At 42.0% G+C, this 24,914-nt stretch overlaps 1 protein-coding gene across 2 annotated transcripts in view; it reads right to left on the bottom strand.

Moving 5' to 3' along the window:
• Positions 1–24,914, bottom strand: part of NCALD (neurocalcin delta) — a 466,523-nt gene that overhangs the window by 311,846 nt on the left and 129,763 nt on the right. For both annotated transcript variants that reach the window (XM_070803092.1, XM_070803093.1), the window contains exon 2: positions 15,889–15,941. The gene's annotated coding sequence lies outside the window, so the exon portion shown is untranslated. The remainder of the gene's footprint in view (positions 1–15,888; positions 15,942–24,914) is intronic.

The raw sequence follows: 24,914 nt of genomic DNA, 5'->3' as shown, positions 1-24,914 counted from the left end.
TAAGAGAACTGGAGAAAATCTGGGTCTATGCACTAACAAACTTCACAACAGGCTAAGGGAGTAGCAAGTTTTTAAAACAATAAAATCGGCTCTGCTCACTGTAATAACCTAAATGGGAAAAGAATGTGAAAAAGAAAAGATACATGTCTATGTGTAACTGAACCACTTTGCTGTGCCCCTGAAACTAACATGACATAAACAGCTATACTCCAATATAAAATAAAATTTTTTAATTAAAAAAATGGCTCTATAGAAAATGGATTTGCTCATTAATTTCATGTACCTATGTTGAATTCCCTCTAAATATAATGTCACAAGTAATCATTTCAGGGGTTCAAATAGTGAAAAAACACTTGCCAGTTATTCCCCACCCGCCTTTAAACACCCACAACCCTACCCCACCTCTCCTGCCCCTGTATCATCTATACTGCTGGCTTTCTGTTGGGTTTAACTAACGGGGGCACCAGACAAAGATGGGAGAGCTGTAGGGAGAGCAGTGAGGTGCTGTTTCCCTTCTGTCTCCCTGTTTCACGTCAGTGTCCTTCCAGCTGTTGCCAGCCCTCACCACTGTTTGCCCCTGTTGTCCCTTGCCCTGGAGATGGCAAGGGCTTCCCATTGCTGCTGGTTCCTGGAAGCTAGGCCACCCCTTGTCTGTTCTCATAACCCTGCCCGTAGGTTTGCAATAGTCCCTTCATTAAACTCTCTTCATTCAAACCCTCTGTGGTGCATTCTGTTTCCTGCTAAGATCCCAGTGCAACCACTCTGCAAAATAAATACAGCAGTGCTTGTTTCCTCACTGAAGAGGGTGAGCAAACACCAGAGACCAGTATGTATGAGGAAAAGTACATAAGCAAAACAAATCTCCACCAAGCTTTCTATTTTGGCAAACTTGATGTATTTAATGTCACACTTAATGTCAAAAACAGCACAATTTGACTATTATTCCTCCATGCTAACTTATACTCCTTTTCTGAAATGAAGGGAGAAAAAAAATCTCACCCATTCACTTCCATCATCAAAAACAACCCCCACTGGATAAACCTCAGGAAAGCCTACTCCTAAAGACTAGTGATTCTCCAGAAGTCCCATGGATGCTTAAGAAAGATGAGCTATTTTCCCCATTCTTATCCTTTTGCAATTGCAAAAAGAAGAGGACCATTTTCTGAGTCTTTTTCTTTGGTGCCCAGAATTTAACTCTCTATACTGCAGAAGGGGTGATGATATGGTCTTTCACAAACTAGAGCCAAGTATAACAAAATGGGTGGGGTGGAATAAAAGCACTGTTTTATCCAAATTGTAGAAGGCTATATCTCAGATGGAAGTTCTTTTTCTTCAGTCTAGATATTTATTTATTTAGCTGGAGGCTACAGTTCTTTTATTTTCATTAACCTACAAATAAAGAATGTTTGTGGAATTTGCAACATATTGATCAATCGTACAGTTTCAGAGTCTAAATGCAATGTTTTTCTTGCATCCTTTTTTTTTATTATTATTAAGCTACAGGGCCCTCCCTACTAACATAGGAGCTGTGAAATAATAAGCAGAGCACATGTTTTAACCCAGGCACAATTAACTAATCAGACTGTCTCTCCTGCATTTTGCTTTAACACAGGACTGGTTATTCTCACCTCACCCCCTCACTATATCCATTCTCCAGATCCATTTTGCATCTTTCTCTTCTTCTTCTCTGCCCAGCAACTGTATTGTCCATCCCCTGCCCTCTGGCTTTCGGTGAAGTCTCACCAATGTGAGGCACCACCAGGAGCTCCAAGGCAAAGACAAAGACACATGTCTTCCGCACACTGGGGGCTAACATTCTGGCAGTGACTGGTTTTCCAACTACACATCCATGACTACTACTGCACCAGGTCACCTGTCCCAAAGAGGGGACAGCTCTTCACTGCCAAAAGCTCCTGGCTGCCTTAATATCTCTTCTTTGTTTCCTTCACCCTGCCTCCATTTCCGTAAATAGCACCTTGGCTAAATTCTTTCCAGGCTTCTCCAGAATGTGCCTTCAGTTTGGGGCTCTGTCCCTGACTGACAGGATGAAAAGCACAAGGTCCCCCCTTAGGCAAGGGGAGGTTCCCCAGGTTTCTGAGCACTTGTTAGGTGTGCCTAGGGTTCGTCCCTGGCTTTAGAAGAACAGTGGGTTTTGCATTCTAGTGTCTGAGAACCACCTGGGAGCTTATTAAAAATGCAGGAAAGACTAAGAAACCATCACAGATAAGACAGGATTAAGAAGACAGGATAACTACATGTAATGTAATATCCTGGATTAAAGAGAAAAAGGACAACAATGACAAAACTGATGAAATTTGAAAAAAGTCTGTAGCTTTGTTGTTAATTTATCAAATACGTTCTGGTTATGTAAGGAGTTAACATTCGGGGAAGCCAGGTGCAGGAAACACAGGAAGTTTCTATACTATTTCACTTTTCTATACATATAAAATTATTCCAAAATATCAATAAAATGCTTATTTAAAGGAAAAAATCAGACTTCCAGACCCTGCCCCAGATCCCATGAATCAGAATTTTGGCAGTGGATATTTAAAGCAGATGGCTTGAGGACTAAACTGAAAATCACTGCCCCTAAAAGACTTGGAAACTATTATCTCAGGTTGAGATAAGGATGGAAACAATTGTTTACGATGCCAAATTGCAGCATAATTACTTGACTATTTAAAGAAAAGAGCCAATTGAAGCTTTGTCAAAGTTCACCTTCTATTCCTGTTAATTAGAATGATTCATCCTTTGACCAGTCTCCCTGTTTAGTTTCCAGCATGAAAACACTTGAAGAGGTACAGGTAATTATAGGACCGAACAAAGAGTGCGGCAGTAAAGCCCTTTCACTTCCTCCTCCCTCTGAGATTGTTTTTTGATTTTTTTGTAGTATGCATCCTTTCTATTTTCCCCAACTTTGAGTTTCCAAAAGAGCAGGGCCAACCAAACAGGCTGCTGAATGGTGATTTTCTGCATCTTTTTCACAGTGGGTTACCCTGTTTCTCTAAGCTTTAAGTTCCCTGAAGGCAGGGACTCTATTTTCAGTTTCTTCTGTGTTTTTCTACAGCTCTACTGAGGGTTCTTCATCCACTATTTGATGGCTTGACAACCTGCACTTCCCCATTGTTCTCATATCTTTGCCTACTTATTTTAGATAAAATTATTATTATGCCATTGGAACGTATAAGAAGGGGATGGGTAGAAATGAAAATGTTGGCATTATTGTATGCTAAGTCTCTTCAGTCACGTCCAGCTCTTTGCAACCCCATGGACTATAGACTGCCAGGCTCCTCTGTTCATGGGATTCTCTAGGCAAGAATACTGGAGTGGGTTGCCATTTCCTTCTCCAGGGGATCTTCTGGACCCAGGGATAGAACCCTCGTCTCCTGCATTGGCGGGTAGATTCTTTACCACTAGCACCACCTGGGAAACCATTATTATTACTTGCCTAATCAACAAAATCAACAAAAATGTTCATTGAGAATTTACTACGTGCTAGTCAAGGCTATGGTTTTTCCAGTGGTCATGTATGGATGTGAGAGTTGGACTGTGAAGGAGGCTGAGTGCCGAAGAATTGATGCTTTTGAACTGTGGTGTTGGAGAAGACTCTTGAGAGTCCCTTGGACTGCAAGGAGATCCAACCAGTCCGTTCTGAAGGAGATCAGCCCTGGGATTTCTTTGGAAGGAATGATGCTAAAGCTGAAACTCCAGTACTTTGGCCACCTCATGCAAAGAGTTGACTCATTGGAAAAGACTCTGATGCTGGGAGGGATTGGGGGCAGGAGAAGAAGGGGACAACAGAGGATGAGATGGCTGGATGGCATCACTGACTGGATGGACATGAGTCTGAGTGAACTCCGGGAGTTGGTGATGGACAGGGAGGCCTGGCGTGCTGCGATTCATGGGGTCGCAAAGAGTCGGACACAACTGAGCGACTGAACTGAATTGAACTGAGGCTGTATTCTAGGTACTGGGGATCTAGCAGTGAATAAAATAATCTCAGGACTGCCCTAGTGCTCTAGTGATTAAGACTCCACGCTTCCAACTCACAGGGCACGGGTTTGATTTCTAACTGGCAAACTAAGACCTCATATGCCATGCAGCTTAGCCAAAAAAAATTTTTTTTTTAATCTCCACTTTAGGCAGCTTAAAGTCAGACCAGGGAGATAGACTATTAAGCAGATAATTGCCAAACAAGCTATCAGTTCTCCCTTGCCATCCTCACACTGCTTATCATGGTAGAGCAACCTGAAGAGGAATTAGGAAGAGGAGGGTAGCTTCTAGTTCCTGGTCTACATCTGGTAAGAACTGATTTTAAAGAAGGCACACATCTTTCTGGGGGCTTCCTTGGTGGCTCTGATGGTAAAGAATCTGCCTGCAATGCAGGAGAACCAGGTTCCATTCCCTGGTCGGGAAGATCCCCTGGAGGAGGGCATGGCAACCCACTCCAGTATTCTTGCCTGGAGAATCCCATGGACAGAGGTGCCTGCGGGCTATGGTCCACAGGGTGGCAAAGAGTCAGACACGACTGAAGTGACTTAGCACACATGCTTACATCTTTCTGACCTTCAATACACTCATTCCAAAAAATGGGAATTAAAAAAAAAAAATCTACCTTCCGGGGGTCATTAAAAAGCTCAAATAACAATGGATGTGAAAGTGTTTTGAAGACTATAAAGTGTTACACAAATGTCAAGCAATAGAAAGTAATGACTTAAACAGTCCCTGCTTTCTAACTCTGAAGCAAAAAACTAGCAGTTCAGTGGTCTTTCCATTTAGCAGAAATCTCAAACAATAAGAATTTATAAAAGGCAGTCCTTTCAAAGATTGAAGCTCTGTTGCTTTGGCGTTAGCAATTAATGAGAATTACATTAACATCAAAGAATTCGGTCATAGGGAAGAAGTCGCCTGTGAAGAAAGCAGGCCTGTCATTTTATTCACAGCAGACCCATTCTGGCTCCACTCTTCCTGAATAAACCGGACTCAGTTACTGCAACTCTTGTCTGAAATTCAAAAGGATTTCTTAGCCAGAGCCATTCAACATTTCTATTTTATTCGAAAAGAAGCTTCCAGATCAGAGATGAAAGAAAAGCTTCTCCAAGTCAGTGCTAGAGCAGATAAACTGGTGAAGAGTTTTCCGTGAATGTCTTTGAGAAGATGATGCTTGGAGAGAAGTTTTGGAAATGAGATTTGCTGTTTCAGATACACACAGTGTCTATTCTGAGTTTCTAAGATAGAAAATGTCCTCCCGGAGCAGTTTCACCATCTTCCTGTCTGGAGAAGTCGACAGGCTCCTAAGGGTGCTCTTCAGATGCCGTGGTAACAGCACGATTCTGGTCAAGTCTGTTGTGTCTGGGGTACAGCTTAAGGAGCTTCAAAATGCTGCCTAAGAACATTCGCACGAGAGCCCTGTTGGTATGCTTGAACTGGATGTACAACACAAGCTCTTCGGGGACACGCACACTTGTAGGCCTCGACCGGGACAGTACTGGGGCAACTGAGTGACTAGAAGACACATCGCCAACAACTCTCAGTGGGCGAGATCCCCAGGGAGCTGCAAGACTATTCAGGGGTGAAAGAGTCAAGTTTTAGCTTTGTTTTTTTAAAACTTATTTATTTTTAATTGAAGGAAAATTGCTTCACAATATTGTGTTAGCCTCTGCTATACATCAACATGAGTCAGATCTAATGAGGTGGATGAACCTAGAGCCTGTTACACAGAGTGAAATAAGTCAGAAAGAGAAAATCAAATATCGTATGTTAATGCATATAGATGGAATCTAGAAAGATGGTACTGATGTACCTTTACAGGGCCACAGTGGAGACGCAGATATAGAGAACAGACTTACGGACACGGGCAGGTGGGACTGGGTAGGAAAGAGAGGGTGGGACAAATGGAGAGAGTAACATGGAAGTTTTAGTTTTTATTCCAAAATCTAAATTTTATCATTTGTTTATACTGTGACTTCAAGTGTGGAAGTCCTTCACAAAGATTACTTCAGCTAAATATAGACACGAGAAAAAGTCAACAGTTGACCATGGGGACAGTAATGGGATCAGAAAGAAGTTTAAGCTGTTCATTTGGGCCTTCAAATGTACATCACCTGCAAAATCACGAAGAGCAAAAGGAGACCTGGTGGCCTAAGAGAAGGAGGAGCATTTGGCTTTCCGGGTAAGGCAGAATCACGTCCAGCACAGGGGACCCTCGAAAGTCTCCTCAGGCCATCTCCCTAAAGATGATACTTTCCCTTCACCCGGAAGTATTGAACAAGTGTCAGATGATGGAGACTTCCCCTTCACTGTGGTTAGTATACACACGCGTGTTTACACTATTGTCAGATTATATCAGGAGTCACTTTGGAGCTTGCCATTTGCACGAAACCAATGACCACCGCCACCCCCCCCCCCAATCATTTCTATATATGTGAAAGAAATTTGATCTATGACTTCAAGGAAAGCCCATGAGGAAGCTGGAATTCTTCAGGAAATATTTAGGAAACACGTGGTCTGAGCAACATGGTGAACCAGGAGCTGAAGGAGAAACAAAAGAAACATCATACCTGCCCTTTTATACCCTCTGGTGGAAGAGACAAGACAGACTCACTGGAAAGAGTCTGGTAGCATTTTGTTCTCTTTCTCTTGCCTCTTAGCCGCTCCCCATTTCTTTATCGGCCTAATGGAGTCCTCTTGGCCTCAGCTTCCACCCATCATGTCCGTGAACCACTTTCTCCATCTTCATGATACCCCTATCAGACTCCATGCACACACCTTGGCCTCCCTTTCTTCTGTGCCCAACATGAGATGATTATGCTCTCTCCATAGACCCCTCAATATCTCTGTTCTCTTTCCATCCCAATCCTGGATAATCCTGTATTCTGTGTTCTCTGCTCTAACACTCTTAGAGAAAAGCCATGTAACCGTGAAGATGCCTTCAACGAAACGATGAAGAAAGGACCACTGGCGAATGTTGATTCCCTAATTAGAATGTAAGTTCCTTGAAGGAGGGACTGTGTCTCACACTGCTTTGTTAAGTTCAAGGACACCTCAGCAGGCGCAATAAATCCTTGCTGCAATGAATTGATACCAAAAACAAACAAAAAAAAATCAGAAAAGAAGGGTCCATACTCATACTCGCACAAATAGATTTTTTTGAAACTTTTGCACATGGTTTATATGCAAATAAACACAGTTATTCCAAAATAAAGCATTCAACCAAAGAGCCTTAAAAAATAGCTGCCAAAAGTTAAATCTGGTGGAGTTCAGAGCTGTAAATCTCTTCAAACTTCTTTTATAATTCAGAATTGTTACAACTTAAGATGGTTCTTTCTGGTAATTAAAGCAACCTAGTGAGAGCTCACTACACTGCCTGGCAAACCACCTCTAATACTTCACCAAGCAGCAGCCTTCCTCGGGTCGTATCTGTATTTTTCCCAGGGGAAAATGAAAGGGTGTCTCCACATTAGCCAGAAAGGCAAATATCAAAGAAATCCTGAAACACCATGTTTCAAAGAGAAGACAGCATCCTATGAGGTTCCCTGTGAGGTGTCAGATTTCAGTGGGACGTTGCTGCCTGAACAGGCCCCCCAGTGAACCCCGAGGTCTCTGAGGCCTCACTGGGAATACAGAACTCCCTTCCCTCCCACCACCAGCAGCGCTGCTGTCTCAGAGCCTGGCGGGGACTGCCGCTCTGCCAAGCCAACTGCACCACAGGCCACGATCCTCACACCAGCTTGGCAGGACCAAGCCCAAATGTCACCCGATGATCCCACAGATGTAATAATATATGGCAAGAGGCTGATTGGACAGCACACGATGTCACTTCCTCTAATTAAGAAACGCTTGAGAAAAACCAAAATAGCCACAAAGCACTGTCAGCAAAGCAATCAGCAGCAACAATTAGGCCTGAGCTGAGCTTTGCGGAGGGAGCAGGGAGGGAGAAGGGCTGGTGGTTATGAGAAGAGCGGCCCAGAAGGACCCTGCTGCACACTGAGGGCTTCTGCAGCAAAACCCCTGGGCTGGGAGCGGAGGTGGGGCGGGGGTGCGGGGGTGGAGGCAGCAGTTTGTGGGTTGGTTTTTGTGCAGCAGTAAAGGGGCCATCATAAAGAATCCTGCAGCAAGCTGCCCAAGCAGCTAGAAATCTACTGGCTGCAGCCCAACGCTGTTTACTTGCCCTGAATACCCTTCTTCTCAACCTGAAACAATTCTAAAAACCTTTCAGACCTATAAGAGGTTCATCCCCATCTCCTTTTCAAGAGTTTCACAACTCCAACACATGTGAATTCTCCCTTTTCTCAACTATTGCAAGAGATTACGATCGATTTTACAAGGTCATTAGAAGTAGGAGTTGCGGGATATATTGGGTTGGCCAAAAGGTTCATTTGGGTTCATAACATCTTATGGAAAACATGTTATGGAAAACGGTGTTTCCATAAGATGTATCCATAACATCTTATGGAAAAACCCAAACAAACCTTTTGACCAACCCAATATATAAAGAAATAAATATAACACAACTGTCATAATATACAATAAGACATTGTGTGTGTGTGTGTGTGTGTGTGTCTGATACACATGTATATTTAACAATTATTAGGAGGTCATCATTCTCTCCTTCCCAGCATTCCTGTCTGGGCACATAAAACAAAATCGTTTGTCTTCTTAAAACTGTTGGAAGGTGACCTCTACACTTCACGACATCCCTTCACTCCTCCTTAAGGGAGTGACTCCTTGAATTGCTCAGACTGAGTAAGGGAAAGTGCATGGAGGTCTGGGCATCTTCCCTTCTCTCTATTTCTGGCTTCAGCAGCATGTATTTTTCTTTCCCATGAAAGAAATCTTCAGCAATAAAATTAATAGGATACCTGATTCTAGTTGATCTTGTCCATAATTTAAGCTCATCCTCCAATCTAGGATTATCAGGAATGAACCTGAAATCTAGCTCCCTGTCTGATAATTGCATCTAGTTCTCTACCCATAGCAAACCCAGCCCTGATTTCTTTTGCACCAACAATATGCCCAACTCTGAGACATATTTCCCAGGCTCCCTTGCAGCTAAGGGTGACGACTGAGATTAAAGCATAATTCACTGGTCCCCGGAAAGCAGGGCAACTCTTCACTTGGGCTCACTCAGCTAAGAGGCATGATCTTGTGCCCCTCTCTGTCCATTTGCTTGGAATACTACCATGATGGCTGCAAGTTGAACAAGATATGTTAAAACAAGTTAATGATATAGCCAGAACTCTTTGACTTGATGTCTCTCACGAAGGCATGTCTCTCATGAAGGGTCGGGGTCGCAAGGAGGAGGCAAAGGGAGGGGAAGGGGAAGGCCTCAAAATACTGGGACATAAAAGCAAAGGTAAAGACAAAAGGAAAGCAGATGCTATAATCCAGCAATCTTGGCCAACATTCCTGATGAAATCAAAGGAAAGACAACAAATTAGGAATTAGGATACATGTAAAAGTAAATGTAAATTTTAAATTTACATTTAATTAAGTTTAAATCAATTAAATGTAAAATTTATTGCAAGTTGAGAAAAAAATAGAGGAAACTAAAATTCTGGCAGCACAGCCCCATCACTGCATCAATAAAATACTCAAAGTTGGAAAGATTCAAAAGCTGACGGTCTCTTGGCAAGAACTTTGTCAGAGGCGTGGGTCCTTGCTAGAACCCTTTAGGTCAGGCTGTGAAGCATCATTAGAAATTTCATGAAGCAACCTGTTGTTTGAGCTGAACCCAAGGTGGAGAGGAAGACAGAACTGCCCCTAGGAGGCAGGCTTCAAAAATCTAAGAAACCCCTTTTTATAAGAGGAAGCAACAGGAAAATCCTGGCTACAAGAAAGACTCAAGGTTGTTGTGTGCTAGGAACGCAAAGCTCAAAAAAGTATTTGAAACTAAGAACCTTTAAATATGCATATCAGTGGTAATTGTTCAATTAAATTCAATAATTTAACTAGAAAAAAATTTTAATGTTCTAATTTAAATATGTGTGCACCATTCTTAAAGTAGGGTTACTTTCACAATATTTTGACTTTGAAGGATCTTAATCTCATTTTGAAAAACACAATTGAAAAAAAAAATGAAGAAGCAGAAAGAAGGTAAAGAAACAGTGATTGTGTGAAACACCCCTTCTCAAAGTGCACATGACTCCCTCAGGGATTTCGTCAAAATGCACATCCTGATTCATCAGGTCTGAGCGTGGGACCTGCGATTCTGTACTTCTAACAAGCTCTCAGGTGATACTGGAGCTGCTGGTCCTGCTCTGATGGCAGAACAAGGGACTCTCAGGCCTAGGATCCTGCACTGACACAAGGAAGAGGTCTGCTACCATTGCAGGGAGCTCTCTCCTACCCAAGCCACCTACAGAAGCAAGCAGAAACTGAAAGCCATGAAGAGGAACAGGAACACAGGCACAGCCCCAAGGCCTGCCCAAGCCTGAGGGAGGACCAGAAGAACAGGGAAGCCCCTAACATGGCCACAGCTTTGCCCTGAGCTTTGCCCTGAGAGTGGAGGGCCCGCTGAAAGCTGAGGACAGAGTCTACACAGCGAGAAAAACTCTCTGGTACACCAGGCCACACACTAAGCATGAGGTAACTTCAGTCCATGACTGGAAAACTCTGCAGTCTGGTGGGTGAGAGAAAGTGACAACAATCAAGAGTCCAACCCCACCCAAACTCCCAGCTACTGATCTACCAACTGCCAGCAAAGGACTAAACCATTGTTACATTAACCATCTTGCAAAAGAACTGCGCCCATTTCTGGGTGGCAATATTATCAATTTTATTACCTACTGCTCTTCTACCAACAATATCCAATCAAAATTAAGAAGACATTCAAAAAACCAAGGTAAAGCAACCGTTTGTTAAAATAAAGCCACCAATGGAACTAGACAGAGAGATGACCCAGATACTAGAATAATCAGAGACTTTAAAATAGCTATGATTGGGACTTCTCTGGTGATCCAGTGGTTAAGACTCTGAGCTTCCACTGCAGGGGGCAAAGGTTTGATCCCTGGTCAGGGAACTAAGATTCTGCATGCCAGGGCCAAAAAATAAAAAATAAAATAAAAATGTCTTCTCCAAAGAAGACACACAGATGGCCAATAAACACAGGAAAAGATCTCAGCATCCCTCATTACTAGAGAAATGCAAATCAAAACTACATTGAGGTATCACCTCACACTGGTGTGAATGGCCATCATCAAAAAATCTACAAACAATAAATGCTGGAGAAAGTATGGAGAAATTTGCATTCCCCCCTTGCACTGTTGGTGGGGGTGTAAATTGATACAGTCACTATGGAGAACAGTATGGCAATTCCTTAAAACCTAGGAATAAAACTACCATATGACCCAACAATCCCACTACCAGGCATATGCCCTGAGGAAACCATGATGAAAAAGACACATGTACCCCAATATTCATCACTGCACTATTTACAATAACTAGGACATGGAAGCCTGGCATGCTGCAGTCCATGGGGTTGCAAAGAGTGGGACACGACTGAGCGACTGAACTGAACTGAGGACATGGAAGCTACCTAGATGTCCATCAACAGATAAATGGAAAGGGAAGTTGTGGTACCTATACACGATGGAATGTTACTCAGCCATAAAAAGGTACATATACACAGTGGAATATTACTCTGCCATTTGACTCAGTTCTAATAAAGTGGATGAACCTAGAGCCTACTATACGGAGTGAAGGAAGTCAGAAAGAGAGAAACAAACATCATATATTAATGCATATATATGAAATCTAGACGGTACTGATGACCCTATCTGTAGGCGAGCAGTGGAGATACAGACCTAGAGAACAGACTTATGGACACGATGTGGGAAGGAGAGGGTGGGATGAATTCAAAGAGTAGCATTGAAACATAAACATTATCATATACAGAATTAGACAGCCAGTGGAAATTTGCTGTATGACACAGAGAACTCAAATCCCGTGCTCTGAGACAAACTAGAGTGGTGGGATGGGGTGGGAGGTGGGAGGGAGGTTCAAGAGGGAGGGGACATACATATATCTATGGCAGATTCATGTTGATATATGGCAGAAACCAACACAATATGCTGTGCTAAGTCGCTTCAGTCGTATCCAACTGTTTTCGACCCTATGGACTATAGCCCACCAGGCTCCTCTGTCCATGGAATTCTCCAAGCAAGAATACTGGAATAGGTTGCTATTTCCTCCTTCAGGGGATTTTCCCAACTCAGGGATCGAACCTGCATCTCTTACGTCTCTTGCACTGGCTGAGATGGCACTTCACCACTAGTGCCACCTGGGAATTGTAAAGCAATTATCTTTCAATTAAAAATAAACTAAAAGCTTTTTAAAAAGCTATAAAATTTCTAGGAAAAAAAAAAAAAAGAACATCTTCGTATTTTTGGTTTTAGCAAGGATTCCTTAGGACACACAACTGCTATCCAGCAAAGAAAAAAATTGATAAACTGAACTTCATGAAAATTAAAAATTTCTGCTCTTTGAATGATGCAATCCACAGGCTGGGAAAGGGTATTTGAAAAGCACACATTTGATAAAGGATTTGTATCTGGAATGGAGAAGGCAATGGCACCCCACTCCAGTACTCCTGCCTGGAAAATCCCATGGACGGAGGAGCCTGGAAGGCAGCAGTCCATGGGGTAGCTGAGGGTCAGACACGACTGAGCGACTTCCCTTCCCTTTGTATCTGGAATAATATTTTATTGTAGCTCAAAAATGAAAAGATAGATGACTTTATTTTTAAAATGGGTGACTGATTTGAATAGACACTCCACTAAAGAAGACAGGCAGATGGCAAAGAAGCACATGAAAAAATTTTCAACATCATTAATGATTAGGGAAACAAGAACTAGAGTTATGAGATAAAACTACATACTAACTCATATTGCCCAAATTACGGAGACTGATTATACCAAGTTCTGGAGAGATTGTGTGTGTACTAAGTCACTCAGTCGTGTTTGACTGTTTGCAACTCTATGGACTGTAGCCCACCAGGCTCCTCTGTCCATGGGATTCTCCAGGCAAGAATGCTGAAGTGGGTTGCCATGTACTCCTCCAGAGGATCTTCCCAATCCAGGGATCAAACACAAGTTTCTTGTATCTCCTGAATAATTCTTTTTTTTTTTTTTTTTAGCTTTTTTTTTAAAATTTTATTTTATTTTCAAACTTTACAATATTGTATTAGTTTTGCCAAACATCGAAATGAATCCACCACAGGTATACCCGCGTTCCCCATCCTGAACCCTCCTCCCTCCTCCCTCCCCTACCCTCCCTCTGGGTCGTCCCAGTGCACCAGCCCCAAGCATCCAGTACCGTGCATTGAACCTGGACTGGCGACTCGTTTCATACATGATATTATACATGTTTCAATGCTATTCTCCCAAATCTCCCCGCCCTCTCCCTCTCCCACAGAGTCCATAAGACTGATCTATACATCGGTGTCTCTTTTGCTGTCTCGTACACAGGGTTATTGTTACCATCTTTCTAAATTCCATATATATGCGTTAGTATACTGTATTGGTGTTTTTCTTTCTGGCTTACTTCACTCTGTATAATAGGTTCCAGTTTCATCCATCTCATTAGAACTGATTCAAATGTGAATAATTCTTTATCACTAGCGCCATCTGGAGAAAGACCATGGGGCAACTAAAATATCATACATTGCTGAATGGAATGCAAAATGGCACAATCACTTTGGGAACAGCTAGAGGGATTTTTTTGTATAATGTTAAATATATACTTGCTACACAGTATATGACTCAGTAAACCTACTCCTAGTAATTTACCCAAGAGAAATTAAAACATATATCCATACAAAGACTTACAAAGTGAGCAATTATAATAACTTTATTCATAAGAGCCAAAAACTATAAATAATCTAAATGTTCATCAATTGGTGAATGGATAAATAAATTGTGTTCCATCTACACAATGGAATTCTACTCTAAAAAAAAAACCAAATAACTGGTACTGCAACACAGGGATGAATTTTTGAGATTCTTTGAGATTTTTAAAAAAGAAATCTGAAACAAAAGTCTACATACTCTATGGCTTCATTTATATATTCTGAAAAAAGAAAAAAATCTAGGGACAGAAATCAGATGAGTGATTGTTACTATGAAGGAGCATTCTCTCAGAGGTTGGGTATGTTCTGCATCTTGATTGTGGTGGTGGCTATAGAACTGTTCAAGCTTATCAAACCATCAATTTCAAGAGAATGAATTTTACTGTGTTCATTGTACCTTAGTGAGCCTAATCGAAATAAACAGGTAGATAAACAGGGCTATGACCAAAGGATGGCTCCTGATCAAGTGCATGTCCACATGGAAAAAATCAATCTTGACCCTCTACCTCCCGTCGTACACAATAAAACCAATTCCAGATGTATTGTGGCTCAAATGTAAAAGAAAAATAATATAACTTTCAGATGAAAACGTACAACTTCTTTGTGATCTTAGAATAAGGCCAAGATTTCTTAAATAAGTACAATAGTGCCGACCACAAAAGGAAAAAAAATGGATAATTTACACTATTTTAAAGGAATTTCTGTCCACAAAAAGAGTGAAAGGGTAAACCACAGGAAACAAAAGTAGGTATTTACAACATATATATTCTAACAAGACCTCAAATCCATAACACTTATTATTAAAAATATCTGTAATTCTACAAGACAATTCAACAAAGCAACCCAATTTTTTGTTTCAGAAGACCTGAATAAGCATTTCCCCCCCTTTTTTAAGACTAGAAAGGGCTTTTGACAAAACAAGATATTCAAATAGTCAATTAACATATGAAAGAGTACCCAACTTCATTAACCTACAAGCAAATACAGAACTACAATGTCACTGTAATACTTCACACCCACTAGCACAGACTAAATAATCAAACAAAACAGAAATACCTTGTGCTGAAAAGGATACAGAGCAATCGGAACTCTCATATACTCCCGCTTAGCATGTACATTTTAAATCAATACAAGCATTTAGAAAAACTGATATTATCTGCTAAAACTGAATGTATACTTACCCCCCTGATCCAGACATTCCCTTGCTGCATATATATCCAACAGAAAATGAACATATAACCAAAAACAAAATTTGTCAAAACTGACTCAAGAAGAAATCAGAAAATGTAAATAAATCAGAAACTAAATGAGCAGGTAAAAATTCTCCTTTCAAAGAAAACAACAGGACTCAAATGTTTTACTCCTTTATCATTAAACATTCAAGTAATTCCAATATTTTGAAAACCATTCCTGGCACGGAAAATACCAGAAAGGAAAACTGTATCCAATCTCAAGACTAAAACTAAATCTTAGCTAAAGATAGAAAGGAAAATGCATCATGACCAAGTTGGTTTTATCTTAGCAATGCAAGGTATATAATATTAGAAAATCAATTAATAGAAATTACCATGAACAGATAAAGAATAAAAATCATTTTAACAGCTTAGTAGATTAGAAAAGCTTTCAATAAAATTCAATACCCAAAATAATTAATTTGCTTTTAGCAAATGAGGAATAGGAAAAAAACTTCTTAATCTCATGTAGACTATTATTAAAGTAACTTCATCAAATGATTTAACAGTTTGCCTGCTGTTGGATATTTCAGCTCTCTCCTCTTGTTTTGCATTATCTGGCAAGTATAGTTTATGGTGTGATGAACGCCTTTGTGCATGTTGATCTAACTTCTCTGTGCAAGCTGTCTAACTTCTCTATGTTTCAATTTCCTCCTGTATAACATGGAAATAAACCTAACTTAAGGGCTGTTGCAGGGATTAAATAAGATGTTGGATTTTTTTTTTTTTTAAGATGTTGGATTTTGATCTCAGGAAATCTTGGGAGAAAGTCTTGGTTTATAAACCAGAGGAAATTTGTACTGCATTTACCTGGTAGAGGATCTCTCAAAGCACACTGCAAGCTCAAGTCAGAAGAAGTCACTCTGTCAAAAAGAAAGAAAGTTATTGATATAGGTCGTCAGCAACTACAGACATAATATCTGAGGAAAGCTGTCAGTGATGGGGACTATTGTTTGGTACAGGATTCTCTAGCATCATTTGATATCTTCTCCCCCTCCCAGCTACCACATCTCTTGTTCAGTGAAGATGACTACCACCACATTCCCTTCATCTGCCCTTGATCTACAGCATTCCATTTTTGAACAGCAGCCAGAACGAAGTTATAAAACTTGAGCATGACACACCACATCCCTCCTGAAACCCCTCCCATAAGCTCCTCTTATCCATGGGATGACAGCCAAGTTCCCTAGCCTGACTTATCAGGCCCTTGGTCATCTGAGGCCTGCCTACTTCTCTAGCCTGTCTCTCATCCCCGTACCACTGTCTGGGCTCCCACTGCACTGGACTTGCTTCAGTCTCTCCTAGCCAGGTCCCAGCTTTCACACGTGGTTCCCTCTGCCAGGACTACCCTCCCCTTCCCCAACTCACCTCCACCTGGCTAACTCCTGCTCATCTTTCCATTCTCCGCTTAAGTGTCTCATCCTCACTTGGGCCATCTGCTCCCCTTGACCACGTTATTTATACTTTTATTTATACTTTTATTTATACTTCCAAAGAAACCCGCAAATCTTCTCTATGATATCATACACGCAACTACTTATTCAATGTATCTTGTCTTCACTGTGAGCCCAGCGATCATATCTGCTTTGTTCATTGCTGTACCCTCATGCCAATCCCAGTGCTGGTCTCACAGTAGACATTTAATAAATATTGAGTCAAAGGATTACTAAACTCATTCCTAAGTTCTTAGCTTTCCAACTCATCTTTTGATTCATAATGATAATTTAATCAACTTCCTACTTCATTGCCATACTTCATTGATTAAGATTCACTGGTTGTGAGAGACAATGCTACTTTATGTAACATTAGGAAAGAAAAAAAATGGTTGCAAATTAAACTGTGATACACTAGTAAGATTAAGAATTTTTGTATCTTAAATTATTAATATCTCTTATAAAATTTTGTAAAACCCTTAATTTTGTTAAATTCTTTTGTATCTTAAATATCATGTATTTACTGAAAAGGCTCTGTTAGGCTTATTAATAGGGTAGGTGGGTTTTATTATACTCATAAAAAAAGAAAATGTAAAAATATTAGTGAAACAAATTGGTTGGGGTGCTCCAATTTAATTTGATTTAGAAATCCAATCACAGAAGTGATTCACACTTTTGAATCACTTTTGTCACAGGTCCAATGACTGTGTTTTTCCACACAATATTGTCCTCTGTGCCACCAAGAAACTCAGTGATGCAGCGTGTCTTAAAAGAGTACTGCATTGGGGATTTCCTTCTAAGTTTCTGATGCCTTTCCACAGTGTTGATGCTGGCAAGAAACTCTTACTAACAGGTGCCAGCAGAAGACTTCACTAAGCACCTAGGACCACATCCCTCTCTCTGGTGATCATGGAACGGACCACAGACTGCAACAATGAGCGGTTTCATTCGTCTTGTGCCCCCAGATCTACCAAGTTCATGCACACACAGGAAATGCAGCTGCAGCACAGCCATCACCTGACCAGTTGCAATAAAAGATGCTTTCAGTGCCAGACACAGCCGGGTATCAGAGTATTAAAATGTGAGGAAAGTAAAGCATGTCTTAGAAGCAATGAAATGTGAGAGGTCAAAAAAGACTCTTCAAGAGAACCTGGGAAAGTTACTAAAAGGAAGAATGTGAATTCATTCTTTCCCTCTTCTTCCCTCTCTCTCTCTCTCTCTGTCACACACACACACACACACACACACACACACACACACACACACACACACTCAACACTCACTCATGGTCAGAGGCATGACCAGCAGCTCTGAGTCCTCGCCTGCTGGGGCTGGGAGGGTGCAGGAGGCATGAGCCGAGGAGGGCGGGGGGAGCCACCCTCATCCCCAGCCCCGCCCTGCAGCAGGTGCTTCCCTGCTGGAGGAAGGAGGCGTTTCCTTCCTTTCTGCCAACCCAGCTGCGCCCCCATGGACAGTGTCTTCCCAGAGGGACTCCGTTCTCTAACTACTTTTTAACCGATTCAAATACCTTTTGTGCTTCTCTTTTCTGGTTAAAAAAATAATAACATGAAATCGACCTTCTTAAAATTTTAACTGTGTAATATAGTCTGGTTAATCACTGGCACGATGCTGTACCGCAGATGTCTAGAGCTCATTCATCTTGCATAACTGAAACCTCACGCCCATTGAAGAGCAGCTCCCCTTTTCCTTCTCCCCCAGCCCCTGGTTCCCACCACTCTGCCTTCTGCTTCTACAAGTTTGAACTTCTTGATAGCTTGGGTAAGTAGAATCATGCAGTACTGTTTGATTTCACTTGGCATAACATCCTCACCATCCTTCCCTGGTGGCTCAGAGGATAAAGCATCTTCCTGCAATGCAGGAGACCTGGGTTCAATCCCTGGGTTGGAAAGATCCCCTGGAGAAGGAAATGGCAACCAATTCCAGTATTCTTACCTGGAGAATCCCATGGACAGAGGAGCCTAGCGGGCTACAGTCCACAGGGTTGCAAAGAGTCGGTTGCAAAGAAGTCACAACTGAGTGACTTCACTTCACTAACATCCTCAAGGACCATCCATGTTATTGCATCTGACAGGATCACCTTTTTTTGAAGGCTAAATAATATCCCATTATGTATATACACCACATGCATTTATGCGTGCTCAGTCACTTCAGTTGTGTCTGCCTCTTGCGATCTTATGGACTGTAACTCACCAGGCCCCTCTGTCCATGGGATTCTTCAGGCATGAATACAGGAATGGGTTGCCATGCCCTCCTCCAGGGGATCTTCCCAACCAGGGTATCAAACGAACATCTGCCTATGTCTCCTGCCTTGCAAGTGAACTCTTTCCCCACTGAGCCAGCTGGGAAGCCCCATATACCACATAGTGAAGTCGCTCAGTCATGTCCGACTCTTTGTGACCCCATGGACTGTAGCCTATCAGGCTCCTCCGTCCATGGGATTTTCCAGGCAAGAGTGCTGGAGTGGATTGCCATTTCCTTCTCCAGATATACCACATAAAATAACACTTATAAGGACACAGCTTTTAAATAAATGGAAGTTTCTTAGAAATGTGTCATCACATTAGTGCTGAGCAGACTCTAGTGTCAGAGGTTTTCTCATTCTCAGCCCAGCATTCCAGGGCCTCAGGATCTCAACTTGTAAATACTCAATCATGGCTGGGAAAAGGATGAGAAAAGGGACACCATTTGAAAAGCCAGTCAACCTCTCTGTGCCTCAGTTTCCTCATCTGTAAATGGTCACATAGGATTAAACGGTGTAGCCATTCAGGGTCCTAGCAAGAAAGAGATCACATACTCAAATGGGAGCTTTTATGAAGGGGATTATTTGTAAGATGTATACAGGATTAAAGAAACCACCAAGGGATGGTAAAGCAAGACCTCTTACTGGCCAAATACATGATTGATGTGGTTCATGGACATTAGCCTCCCAGGACCCAGAACAGCATGGAGAGGAGCGGAGAAGGGATCTGGAAGGACAGAGCATGTCCATCTCAGATCATCTCTGAGTTCCCACAGAGCTGCAGTATCCTATGGCCTTTTCCTTACAGAATTAAGTTTGCCACAGCAAGTCTATTTACTCTAAAAGTCTATTTACTCTAAAGATTGGAGAGAAATCCACCAGGATGCATTTTCTCATCATTCTCTTAGCTCAGAGAGCAGCACTCGTTTGCTGCTTTTGGAAACAGCTCAGGTTGAGAAGATCACACTCCATGGCCTCTGTTTCTCTTTCACCAAGCTCTTACAAATGTGGTCGAATTGTGTTTTGAGCTAGTAATTGATCTTCCTCCCTCCTTGTCTTATCCCCTGAGATCCTTCCCTCTTTCCAGAAGGAGGTTCCCGCAACGTCCACTGCCTCACAGAAGAGACATTCCAGAGGAGCAAAATAAAGGCTCTTGGCTTTCTAAACCCAAGCACCTGGCATCTCAGAGCACACACAACATGAACAAGCCAGAGCAATGCTGACCACCTGCTCCTGCCCACCGCCCCACACCCAGGCCTCAAAGTCTGGAGAGAGAGCTGGGACCGAGTAGACATGATGAGCCTGAGGAAAGGGCCCCCGAGTCCTTCCCCCACAACGCTGAGACAGTAGATGGTCAGCACCACACAAGCTCTTTTCCTCTCCTCACTCACACTCATCTTCAAACCTCCCTTCTCCCCTTCCTTGGCTGCACTGAGCTCCAAGTACCACCCATCTGCCCAGCAGCAGCAGCCAAGTCCCAGGGGTGCTCAGGAATCCCAGGGGTACTCAGTCCCAGGATGGTGCTCTGTGATTTTTAATTTTAAGAATCAAGGATCCCTTTGAAGGCTTGATAAACAGTTGCTTCTAAGGAAGTTCCCAGGATCACTCAGCCTAAAGATCCAGGCCATGGGCTGGGTAGCATATTGTAGCATCCATCCTTTCCAGAGTTTAGAGACACTGCCATGCCCCCAAATGTACAAGCTTTTGCTGCGACTGTTGCACAGATGTCCAGCTGGGCAGCCCTGGCCATTAGAGAGATGTCACGCGGTGTGGTGAAAGCTCTCTCAGAATACAGGGGAGTCACACCGCCTTGAAACAAACATCCATTTGGAGAAAAACAAAAATAAGCTTTCTGAGTAAACATGTTTTTTCTTCTTTCAGAGGAGTTAAGACTATTTCCCAGAGGCTTTATAAAGTGAAGGAAGACTCGAAGTTCTGGCAAATAACAAACTAAAAGCAATAGGGAGGCTGCCCTCCTGCCCATTCTGAACGAGGAGGGGAGCTGAGCAGAGGGTTCAGTAATTACCTGGATGTGCTCAATTGCTAAGTCATGTCCAATTCTCTGCAACCCTATGGGTTGTAGCCCGCCGGGCTCCTCTGTCCATGGGATTCTCCAGGCAAGAATACTGAAGTGGGTTGCCATTTCCTTCTCCAGGGGATATTCCCGACCCAGGGATCAAACCCACACCTCCTGCGTCTCCTGCATTGCAGGCGGATTCTTTACCGCTGAGCCCCTGGGGAAGCCCAATGAACTGGATAACTGCGGCCAAATTGCTTAACCTCTCGGCATCTCGTTTTTCTCATCTGTAAAAATGCCAGGTGTTTGTGCTCAGTCACTCAGTCGTGTCTGACTCTTAGCGACCCCATGAACTATAGCCCTCCAGACTCCTCTATCCATGGGATTTTCCAGGCAAGAATACTGGAGTAGGTTGCCATGAAGATAATTATCAAGGCCCCTTCCATCTCGTACAGTATATGACTTTCAAACTAGGAAAGGGACTTTCCAGCTCAGGGTCCAAGGATTTGCCATTGACAAATGAAGCAAAGAAGGAAGAATTGTCATCATCAGCCAACAGGGCTATAGCCTGACAAATAACAGAAAGAAGTGCTCTGCGGATTCTGTCATCCCGGCCTGGGTGCATTCAGGCTGCATTCCCATCACGGATGATACCGCACAAATGGGCTATTCCATGCATCTCAAGAATGCCCCAACCATATTAGGAATTCTCCTAAGTGGCTTCTCTGCAACATTACACAGTGTTGCTCCTGACATGGACATTTCAGTCAGCCCCAAACTCGACTCTAGACAAAAATATTACAACTGGATGATTGTCAAGTGCTCAGTCTAATCACTGCTATTCTTTCCCCAGAGTCCTTAAAAATAAGAGTACCAGATGTTATGCTTGTATATTTAATGGGAAACTGAACGGGGCAAAACACAAAATGCAGCAAGCCTAGTTGTAATATTTAACTGTTTTTGAAAACCCACCATCTAAACATACCAGAAGTAACATATTTTCAGAACTGTGACAAAGTCAAATGTCTTTCAAACACACACACACACACACACACACACACACACACACACACACAAAGCCTGTCATGAGTAATTCAAAATAAAGCAATCTGTCAGTTGTAAAATTCAAGAATCCTTTCCTAAGTAGTTTGAATGCGTCCAACTCTCTCAGTAGATACCATATTAACATATGAAAACTATTCAGAGAATTCCATCAACTTCAGAAAATATTAACTAAACAGTTGCTTAGTTAACATCAGGCTGGATCTCCTACAGGTACTTAGCCCTTATCAGAGTCTGTGCTAAGTCGCTGAGTCATGTCCGACTCTTTGTGACCCTATGGACTATCGCCCGCCAGGATCCTCTGTCCATGGGATTCTCCAGGCAAGAATGCTGGAGTGGACTGCCATGCCCTTCTCCAGGGGATCTTCCCAACCCAGGGACTGAACCTGAGTCTCTTACATCGCCTGCATTGGCAGGCAGGTTCTCTACCACTAGCACCACCTGGGGAGCCCCGGCACTTATCAGGAACAAACCTAATTCATCATGTGTTACCCAAACCAGTCCCCCACCCTGCCAGCCCTTCTTATTAATCACACAAACGAGGAACCTGACCATAGTCCACTTTCTCTTCTCATCAATAACCAAATTCTATAGACTGTGCTTACAGAGGATCTTTGTCTCTTACTCTGTCTCTACTCTGTCTCTTTACTGCCACTATCTCAGATCAAATCTTCATCCCCAATCTGCTGAACAAGTTAAGATCTTCCAGCTTTTGACGTCTTCAATGAATTCATTCATCCTTGAGATTTCTCTTTCTCAAATACACAATTGATACGTCATTCCCTTACTCATACCACTCTTCAGTGACTCCCTGTTACTTACAGGAAGGACTCAATGTTCGAGATGGTGTCTGGCTTCACACTCCACACTCCAGCCTTGCCAAACTGTATACAGTTCTCCACTGATTGGTTTCTATTGTGATATTCAGGTCTCCACATCCTAAGTGATCAACACCTTCCCATCTCACCTTCTAAAGGGCCCATCTAACAATTCCACTTCTTTCCAGAGGAAAATTCCTTGACCTCACCTGGCACTACCCTCTTCCTCCACTGCTGAGCTCCAGCAAGATCCCTGTAGGGTCTGCTGCCCTCCACTGGGTCTCAAGCTCAAGATGATTTCCTCAGAGAGATCTTACTTGACCCCCAAAAGAAAATTTTATCCTTCTCTGATGTACTTTGCAACCTGCTATTCCTTTCCCTTTTTGCATTTATCACAATGACAGCTGTATGCTTACTTTTGTGGTAGGTTAGTTCAAAGTTCACCATCCTCAGTGGACACTTACTTCTGTGAATTAGGAATAGTTTAGATCCAAAGTTAATCCCCAGAGGCCTAGCACTCAATAAAAATTTAAGCCAATGTGTGATATCTCCAGCCGCATTGCTTCTATGAATAATTTTCCACTCATTACCACCAAGCAATTAAGGATCACTTCCTCTCTTGCAGCTCAGACAGGTCCCTGAAAAAACTTAAGTCAGAACATTCATGATGCCTCATGCACTTCCACGTCGTTCTTCTACTACAAGCTTCTTGTATTGTTCCTTGCAAAAATCGTGTCATGTCTTTGAGGCAATTCTTCTTTAAGGCAGAATAAAGAGGGTACACAGGGGGACACATGTTTTCAGATATCAGTTGTGAGGGTGCCACAAGAATGGCAGCAAGATAATTTGGTACTTCAATTGGCATTTAATTGCTTTTTTTTTTTTTTGCAACACCAAATAACAAACATGAACTTACTATGCTTTTCCTTTATGCTCAGTTCTAACTAAATATTATATTGCTCTTAGGAACCAGGTATCCCACTCAGTGTCACTGATCTATCCCCAGCATCTAGCATAGTGCTTGCATGCTGTAGGTACTAATAAATGATGAAAAATGAACAAAAAACAAACAACAGAATGAAAAATGAACAATTCTTATCCTCAAAGAATACACTACTTAAAGAAGTAAACAGCAGATATGCCCAAATTTTGAAATCATTACAGATACCTCACGAAATTGTGGCTTTTATAAGAGTTTCATATGGTTTAATCTAATACTTATGCATAGTAGTGTACCTGCATTCATTTTTTTCATTTTTCCATGTTTATTTTTAACTCTCATCCATTTGGACAAGATAAATTGTGGTTCAAACAGCAGGTGTATATAACCAGGTTAACCATATATTTTGGTTTGCCTGACACCAACCGGATTTAAGCACATGGCCTGAAATAAATATTTTCATTGTCAATAATTATTTTATATTCACTATAAATGTTTCACTCTCAAACATGTCCCAATTTGGATGACAAAACTCTGCAGTCTGCTAAAATCCTCTTAAGACATTCTAAGGCTTATGACCACAGCCATAAGAAAGCTTTCTCTCTCTCTGGGTGTTAATGCTTTCTCCTTTGAAGAGCAAAGATTGTGTATGAGCAGAATAAATACTGACTTCCCCTGAAGCCTCATTCTGAGGGGATGTCATATTCCAGGAAAACATAGTCCAAAAGTAACTAATAAACATAATCTTTCCTGGTTCTGGAAAAATACTAAAAAGAATCTAATATATAGCTCACAGCAATTTTTCTTCCAATTTCCTTCCACTCTTCTCCAAGGCCCCACACTTCAGAGCTACAGGGTGGGTGTGGGCCACAGGAGAGGAGCTTGGGCCTTTCTAAAGCCTCAGGACCAAACTCCTTCTGCCTCTCACTCACTCCAGCCCATTAACCTATCTTTAGAGTCTTCATCAGGGAATTCTAAACAGCAGAGAGCAGATCTGGCAACTTTCTTTAGAAGAGAGAGGAGTAGGAAGAATCTAAGTAAAGGCAAAATTCTTTCAAGGGTGAGGGGGGAAGGATTTCAAACACTGTATGTCAAAAATAAGTTACACAGACACCAAAAACAGGCACAGAGACTATACAAGATTAAAAGAGATGAAAGAGACATAATGGATCAAATGGATTCAAGATCCAAAACTTGTCTGAAGACATTTGAGTATGGACTGTATATTAGATGACTTTGTAGAATTACTGTTAATTGTCTTGGGTGTAATAATGACATTGTGGTTACTTAGAAGCATGTCCATATC

The sequence above is a fragment of the Bos indicus genome, chromosome 14, assembly GCF_029378745.1.
Source record: "Bos indicus isolate NIAB-ARS_2022 breed Sahiwal x Tharparkar chromosome 14, NIAB-ARS_B.indTharparkar_mat_pri_1.0, whole genome shotgun sequence".
NCBI lineage: Eukaryota > Metazoa > Chordata > Mammalia > Artiodactyla > Bovidae > Bos > Bos indicus.
Note: the sequence above shows the minus strand (reverse complement) of the source record. Positions and strands in the feature narration are given on the sequence as shown.